Here is a 9,227-nt window from a genome sequence, read left to right on the forward strand (position 1 = left end):
TTGTCTCAGGCCAGTATGAAACTCAGCTTTACCTGGTTTTTGGTGGGTTTTGGTTCTGTGCTGTGTTCATGCGTGTGTTTTGAACAAAAAGCTCTGCTAGGAGCAGAGCAAAGGGATGTATTTAGGACATGCCAGCCCAGTGTACATCAGCACAAAGACTTTCAGTTTGCGAGTGCAATGAGCGCTTCAACAGCCTAAAGTTTGCAAAAAAAAAATTTTCCGAGGACTTCATTTAGTGTTTGTAAAACAAATGCTGGAGTCTTGGAAGTTGCTGTGTAGCGGAGTGGTGTCGGAATCAGCTCTTCTACCACCCTTGTCAAAGGCCCAAAGTGATGTCACCTGCAGTGCTCTGCGTGGGCATCCTCAGCCTTGGTCGTCTCGTTCTTCTCCACTGAAAATGTCAGGAAGCTCTGAACTGGCAGTATGAAAATGAAACAGATTTGAGTATTGTGCCTAAAAGGCAAAATATGCTGGTTAAATATGAAAGGGTGTATATTTATCTTCAGGCTTCATCTGTGGCATCTCGTACTTGTTGCAAGTAAATTTTACCCCCAGCTGGTGCAGTAGGACGCTGTTTCTCAGCATACTCTCCCCATTCTGCTGCTCCTGGCCCAGTATGGGTAAAAACAGCTTGCTGGAGGTTGAATCAGGGAAATTTGAAATTTATGGGACCTCCCAGATACCCAACGTGTGTCTCTTTGTAAGTGGCCAACACACAGTTCCTCCCAGGAAGGAGGGGAGGAGAGGGGTGAGGAATGAAAGAGGGGAATGTGGAGCCACAGGTGGCCTCAGCATGTGCCCCTTCTCCTTTTGTGAGTCAAAACTCTTGAACAGTCTTATAGCTGGTTTGGGGAAGGCCATAAAAGCATTAGAAACTGTCCCTCCCAACCCCAGAAACCCCTGTATTTGAAAACATCCAGCATTTCCCTGTTTGGCATTGATTCTGGATATAAAAACAGGGACCTCAAACCAAGGAGATCAAACTCCACCTGTGATGAGTGGCTTCACATAGCCTTGACACAACCTGCATCAGTTTTCTGTAACTGCGGAACAGGGATAATGTTTAACCAACCCATGGTGGTGTTAAGTGATTATTCCTTCTGTAGTACCATGTTTTATTATCAATCCAGTGTCTGTTCCTTGCTGATTTGGACAATGAGTACTTGCCTGCTGTATTGTGTGGCCAAGTAAGTGTTGTCAGGCTGCTTCCTCTGTGTGGCAGAGATGTGGGACAGAGCTGAAAGCTGGGGTAGTAGTGTATTAGGAAACAAGAGATGCAGAAAGAAGTTTTCCACCAGTTTTTGGCTGCACATGTACCTTTACTAAGCTCTTCTGGGGAGCAGTTGCAATCCGAGGCTGGTGGAGAAGTGAGAACCCAAAATCTACCTTTATCCATGAGCAGTATGTGGGTGGAGTAAGAGGGCAAGGCAATGTTGCTTGAAGGCCATCTTAAACTCTTCTTTCTCCCTTTAAAACCTGTCCCATTCCAAACTGTACTAAGAAATTTTAACCCAGACTTGAAAGTTTTCCTGGCATTACAAATATTCATTTATCATCTTTGACTGCTAAATGTGTGTCCTGCAAAAGAAATGAGCTGAAAGGGAAGGACAAAATGTCTTTCTAGTTTACTGCTGTCATCATTACATAGTTCAGACTCTGTTGTGCTATGAAAACACAGAGTATAAAGATTTCTGCTAACGAATATGAATTTGACTTCCATGTACAAGTTATGTTGTTCTTCATGGTATTTCTTCTGCCTGTTCAGAAGTTCCTATTCCAAAAATAGCTTCAGGTTTGGAGTGCTTTGGAAATGTTAGCTTGCAGGAAAGGAGATGGGATTTAAACAAATCTCCCGTTTTACAGAAGGTGAAATTGAGGCATGAGTAGCCACAGCTGGCCAATTTTTTTTTTTTTATATTGTCTCATAACAAAAAAAGTGTATTTTTGAAAGTAGAATTTGTATTCTGTTTGTATAGGAGAAACTATGGATTGCCTTGGCCTCCTGTTTTAAATAGATTTTTCCCCTTTTTGTGTGCAACTAATCCAAATTTCTTGGTAAAGGTATATTTATATACAATTTACGTGTATGTGCAGTTGGCACTTGTTTAATAAAGTGTGTATGTAGTATTTGCTGTAGTTCATTGCAGTACTTAGCTCTTGTTTCTGATTTTTTTTTTTTAAATGTCTTGAGATACCTAATTCAAACTTATGTAACTTTACAAACCTGGACAGTCAGTTTAAAGGAAAAGCGGGATGGTGGTGGTGGAATCTGACATTAATGTGTCAGGTGTGTTTCCTTGTCCAGCTCTAGTGTACAGGATTATCGTCGGATCTAAGCACTGGGAGGAAAGCTAACCACAAAGAAAACAAGCTGAAATGACAAAATGTGTTTGTTCTTTTTTTTTTTTTTTTTTCCTCCAGTAGATGACTTTAGTTTCGAAAAGGGAGTTTCAGTTACCTATTCCATAATGCTCCACTTGGCCCCAGGTATTTCAGGTAGATTAATAGCCTGATGTAGCGTGCCCAGTGTGAAATCAGTGATGCGACAGTGTTACCTTGGATGCCATAGGTACAAGGTACAAACTTCATATTCCTGTTTTCCTCCTGCTTGCATTCCATCTCCCACCTTTTGGTAAATTTTAAACACACATTGCAGTCTGAGCAAGGCTGTTATTGGGTTTGCTTGAAAAGTTAGTGCAAACCAGTTACTGAAAAGGGGAATAGATAATTATTTTGAAGACTAGATCGAAGCATCAAGGAACTCTTGACTGTTTCAAGCATTTTGCTTCTGATTTGTTTTTGTAAAATATCCATTAATCAGATACAAACATGAAGTATGACATGTATTCTGTTTATCTACCCATTGACCTTAGATATTTTTGCCACTTCTGTTGCCTTTGTTTGGATCTTGGCCCATGTTCCCCCACAGATGCCATGCAGAAAGGTATCTGTGGCTGACTGATGGATAATATTAAAAGGGTGTTTATGCTCACAGAAAAGGAATGTCTAGAAGTTTCTAGATATGGCTTTCCGACCACAGGCTGGCTTGGTGTCCACAATACAGATGTTAGAAGATGTGAAATTTGAATCCAAGAAAGTGTTTGGACCTGAGTCTGCACAACAGGGGATGTTATTGTCTGAGAGTGTTGCTCATAGAGAACCCTGGGAGATGGTAAGGGTGGCTTCTCCTTGCAGAGAAAATAAGGGGTGGAGAGACTGTACCATTTGTAGATGGATTTTGGTAGTTAAGTGGTTTCATAATTTAGGTTGGCAACCAAAACACTTGCATAAAATCTGGCCCTCAAAAGGATTTGAGTGACTTTAACTGGCACATTGAATTGCAAACAGAGTGGTCAGTTTTTCTGACCCTGAGCTGGCCAGCTAACTTTCTCTGACTGTTCCTTTTCTCTCCCCCTTGCCCCTTTGAGCAGCAACTCAACACTGGAAATCACTTTAGAAAGTAACACTCATAGAAGGATATTTCCATTTAAGTTCATGAGATCAAATGCTGGTTTTGATTACAAAAGAGTAAACCTATTGCCCTCCACGGGGTTGTGTTGATGTAATACAGCCATAAAAGAGCACAATTTGTTTAGCCTAGCAACAATGAAGACTAAGAGGGGTCATGATTGCTCTGTGGTTTAAAAAAAAAAGGGGATGTAAACACCAAGAAGGGTTGAGTGGTCTCAGTTAAATGACAATATTGGCATGAGAACAAACGAATATTCAAGAGCCATAAATAAAATCAGACCCAGATTAGGAGTCCTCAAATTATCTAAGGAGTGAAGTTCTGGAATAAAAACTTCCCATGGAAGTTATGGGGTTAACAAACTTTACCAGTTTTAGCTAAGTAGTTTATGAAGATCATTATATGATGAGATTTCCTGGGATAGCGAGGGACAGGGCTCTGTAACCCAGAGCTGAAAAAGTTTTCCTATCTTTCTATAGAAAAATTTAGCCAGTGTGGCCTGCAGTGTTTCCACTTCAGAAGATATGTTTATGTGAGCCCTTCTTGCTGAGTATGACTGAGAGTGTCCGAGCTGCATTTCCAAAACAGGATTGTGGATTTGCTTTCTTCCAAGTCTGCCATCCTCCTGGCGTATAGGTACGCTGTGGGGTATTTGATGAACTGAAATAATTTGAGCCTTGCCCCTTTCTGTTGAGAGGCAGATGGGTTACCCTGATATCTCCCTCTGGCAGGGTTTCCAAGCCCTGGCTGAGGCCAGGAAGCCATTGCTCCATTCGTGTGGTGTTGGTGACCCCCAGGTTCCTGCTGTTCACCCCATGGCGGTGAGATCCTTCCGTGTGGGGCTGGGGCATGGTGTCCACATACGTGCCCTGCTGGGGACCTGAGAATAAATTACAGACAGTTTCAACTTTAAATTTCCTTGCTCTCTTGGGGGTGAAATATAATCCTTGCCCTGGCTCTAACACATCCTTTGTGGTTTAATTTAAATGGTGATTTTTACGGTGACATGCGATGTTCATCTGCTAACCTTTTACCCAATATGTTCAATTTAAAGAAGCATCAAATCTCAGAATGCGCCTCTATCTATAGACACAGAAGCGAAGTATAAGGTGGTTTACCTACTTAGGTTGGTACCTAAGAGCTTGTAAACAAATTCATAAATTTGTCATGATGATTATAGTGTTGGCAAACACAATGGTTGATCATGTTATAAATGTTTATCAACACCCGCACTCACCCACCTGCTAAGAGGTGCTACGCTTTAATGAAATTGTTTGAATATCAAGGCTGGTTGCTAAGATACAATGTTCTTGTTACCAGGGATGTGATGCTTACAGATTTCTGTTATCAAATAATGATTAGAGATGTGCTAACCTCAAGGTGCTCGGTGCAGTGAAAGGCTTACTGAGCCACAAATTAGTAAACTGTCTGCCTGAGCAGACACTTACAGAAGGAGCACATGTGCATCAAACTCACCGAGCTGACATTTTTAAAGAAGACAAGATCTGGCAGTGTAAATGTTCCTATAGATGATGAAAGACTGTCATAGGAAATGTTTACATGATCTGTTGCCTAGCACAATGTCTTCGTGCCATTCCCCCCCTCCACCCCGGCGTAGAACAGTGTTGAAATCACCAAGTCAAATAACTGCTTTCTTCTTGCTTACTAAAATGTCTCCCGGCACTCACCTCTTGAAATTACAAATTTGCAAGTGCTGATTTCTGTTTTCTAAAGGCCACACGAAGATGGAAACAAAGATGAGTAACAAAATGGCCAGCATGTGGGTCTGGTGCACAAAAGATGTCATTTTTGGGGACTGCAGTGGATTCCAGGTTGAAAGTTTAGTTGATGTTAAAACCACAGCTAGATGTTAAAGAAGACAAACATCAAATATTGATGATGTTTTCTTTTTAATGTAGGTGCTCCAAGCACTCTGATTCGCTAATGCACTTTGTATTAAGGTATAAATATTGTACTTCATTTTATTCTTTTTACCAAGTGCTTTTCAGTGTTATTAACCATCAAAGAAAATAATGAACAGCACAATATAGGTGATCAAAGGGATTTTACTCACATTACTGCAGTGCTAAGTAACCTTTAAGTGTAATTGTTGATCTCATTATTGAATTAGGGTTCAAGGTGTGTTTACAGTCCCTTCATTAGCATGATTTTGAGTTTAAAGCCAGTTCAGCTGAACTAATGTCAATTGTAAGCAGGGTTCATGCTTGCCTGTGAGACTCCATATATTTACATCACCAGTAATTGTTTGTTTCAGTGTAAAGGGATATTATTTTCCTGCTCCTGTAAGCATCCTTTTGTAGCTACTCACAAGACACTCCTATTGTTATAACTACAAATCTGTTGGCAATTAAATCCAACTCAGTACAGTTGGTAGACAACTTTAAAATTACAGAATTGCAAAAAAAAAAAAAATCATCAATAACTTCCTATGGTTATAATTCATGATATTCAGCTTTACCCTTTGGGTGTAAAATTCATACTTTATAAAATGATACAAGACTGCATCCTACAACAGGCTCTTAACATAACCCATGTTCTACCTACGCTGTGTGGGCTGTTCAGACAAATAATCGCCTTCAGCAGATGCCTTTGTCATAATGAGTGTGATAGTTTAATATTTATGGAAGAACTGCTGATTTTCAATGCCTGCCTTAAAACCCCAAGAATAATTTTGCCAGCTCGAAGGGCTGCCTGTAGATGAAACGTTGTGCAGAGTGAATGGGATATATAAAACTTGTATGCACTTCCAAATGATGGGAGTGGGTCTCCTGCAGGAGACAACCATAGTGCAGGTTATCTCTCATGCCTGCCCAGTTTTATCCAGGGAGTAGCAGAGGGGCTGGTGAGAGATGCTGATCATCCTCAGTTAGGTAGAGTTGATGAAGTGTTGCAGAATTATTAAGCTGAGGCAGGAGAACTCAAAGTCCAGCCTCTATGGGAATGGATTTGCACCGTGGCTTGAGTTCACCTCCTGGGACAGCTGATCCCTTTTGCCTGCTCTCCCACCTGTTCCTCTGCCTCCCCAAGCTGGTTTTCACTGAGATTTGGACCTGCATTGAATTTTATGGCTCTGCTATAATACTTCTGACATTTTGCTTTTTGTTGTAGTATATATTAGCTAAAAATATATAAAATATTCTCTGAAACTAAGCCATAAAACTTCCCTTCCTTTCACCACTAGCGATCAGCAGGCTGGGACTGTAGCTGTGGCCACCACAGAAATGGACACGTATTGAAATGCCTTGAAATAACACCAAAACACAGATGCTCACCTGGCCCTTTATGAAGATATAAACACTTTGCTGCAGCTGTCTGTGAGGTGGGAGAAAAGTTGGTCTTTTTCTGCCCTTTTTTTTTCCTTATGTTTGTTGTAACGAGTGATTTACATCGCATTAGATTATGTTGGGATATACTGTGTCAGGTGGCATGACCTGATATAACCCAACTTAATGCAACACACATGTTTAGATTGTATTACATGTGAAGAAAAATTCCCTGAGAAGCTCTCAGGAGCAGGTGATTCCTGCAAATGGAAAATATTTGCACAGTGATATTTTATACGAGTCAGAATTGAAAGGTGTGTAATACTTCAGCGTGGATTTAGGAGCCTTAGCCCCGTTGACTTTGCTGGGACTAAAACTTTTATAAGCCACTGCTCCCTTTGGAAATGTGATTTAACAGCCAATGTTGAGTTGGAAATTTTGCAAAATCTTGCTTTTGTTAAAGCTGGTGGAGTTGCAGTTGTGTAAGAGAGCTGCAAGTGAGATCTAAGTCAATTGACTCGGAGAAAGCACTAAATCAGGATGCAAGGAATTCACATGAGCAAGTCCAGATTATTATTTTCCTTTAAAAATCTTGCGTGCTTGATCACTTCCCCTTTTGGAAATCAACTTGATAGGAATGTGGGCCGAAGTGCAAGGCTTACATTTCACTCCAACATGACTATGTTGAGGTACCCAGCTCTAAATTTAGAGGCTCATATGGATTTTTTTCTTTTTTTTTTTCTTTTTTTTATTTGGTGTCAGAAATAGGAGCCTAAATTTAGGTTGTAAAGTTCATTTAAGAGTCTAAATATAAATGTTCTGCTTTTCAAAAGTGCTGAGCACCCTGCAGCTCCCACAGACTCCATTGAGACTTTGCCTCAGTGTAGGATGCTGCTCCCAAATACACCCCATCCCGGGGGGAGGCTTCTGTGTGTGTCTCATATGTTTGTACAGCACAAAATCTTGCAGTGCCTGAGATTCAGAAAATGCCTATGTGACCCTAATTGTTTACATATGTAGTGGCCTTCTCATGTGTATACATTATGATATGGTTTGATCACGTACTTCGCCGTCCTCGATGGGGTAAATGTTTGGAAGTGTGATGTGAGGGAGGCAGGGGTTACAGAAAGACGGATGTTTCTGTGAAGAGGACAGAGAAACAAAAAGTCTGTGGTTTGAGAAGCCAGACATCGGCACCCTGAGCTTTTTCATGTGGGCTCTTCTGTGGACAGGCTGTTTTCTATGGGAGTTTGAAACCAAAGCACATCACACTTCCCCTGCAGGGTGGTTTTTACCTGTAGCCTGGTTGCTGTTGCAGCTATACTGGGCAGGGTCGTGTCTCTGGGAAGCTCTACTCAGAGGCTGCTCCATCCTTTCCAGTACCCAGCATTTCACCTGGTCTTGATCAGGTTTTCTTCTACTTTCATCCTGTTTTAGCAGTCTCTGAGATTCCCTCCACCCGGATTTTCCCGAACCCTCCTTTTGTTTCGTTTCTGGTTGAAAAGCATTGGAAGTTTGAATTTGGGTTTGCTCTGGGTACCCAGCCCTGAAACCAGGATCAGCATTTGCAGGTGATAAATTCTTTTACTCCCGTAGTCCTAAGCTCAGCACAAAACTTTCCCATGCTGCATATATGGCTTTAGAAAACTCTGAGAAAGGATAGGTTTGGTTTGTGAGGAAAATAAATGTCAGCTTTTAGAAGGTAAAATTAAAAATGTCTCAGAAACCTGAGATGTAAATAAGAACAACCCAGATGAAGTCAAACGGGTGATACTGGACAAGAGCTCTACCCCTGCTTCCACTGAATCTTAAGCTCCTATTTGGAATAGTGGCAGGATCTTTGGCAAGAATAAGCCTTGCTGTTATTCTGGGCAAGGCAATGCATTTCCTCTCCCCAGCCCTCATCAAAGAAATGCCTCAACTTTTTTGAGCTGAAATGTTTCCAAAGCATCTGTCTCTCAAACAGATACCTGGCATAGCACTGCCAGCTCAAACAGTTAAAATTGGCTAGACAAAAAGTGACTGAAATGGGTGTCTACTAGTAAGAGGAGGTTTCAGGCAAATGATTATACGTGTTGCTGCCACTGCCAATAATGTCAATATCTATTTTTGTATTATGTACAAACCTTTAAACAGGATCATCCTCGTTACAACACATCATCAAGGGCTACTCCACTCTGAGCATATGGCAGGGCTGTAGCTGGGAGAAGTGGGTAGTAGCTGGTAAATGCTGTCAGTTGAGAACAGACCACTGTCACTACCCTGAGTGTGTTTGCAGTCGGGGTGCAGAGGCAGCAGTTACCTGTTTTGAAGGCTCCAGCTTCTCCAGAAAAGATGGGAGCAGATGTCAGGAGCCTCGAATTTGGATCTGATAAGGACTTGGATCAAAATATCAAACAAAAATATTTTAGGGAAAGTTTCTGGGAGGAAGTGAGCTATATGGGGAGCATGGCTTGCCAGGCTTTTTAAAAATA

Source organism: Pipra filicauda, unplaced genomic scaffold, assembly GCF_003945595.2.
Source record: "Pipra filicauda isolate LSUMZ 115617 unplaced genomic scaffold, ASM394559v2 scaffold496_size435334_pilon, whole genome shotgun sequence".
In the NCBI taxonomy this organism is placed as follows: Eukaryota; Metazoa; Chordata; class Aves; order Passeriformes; family Pipridae; genus Pipra; species Pipra filicauda.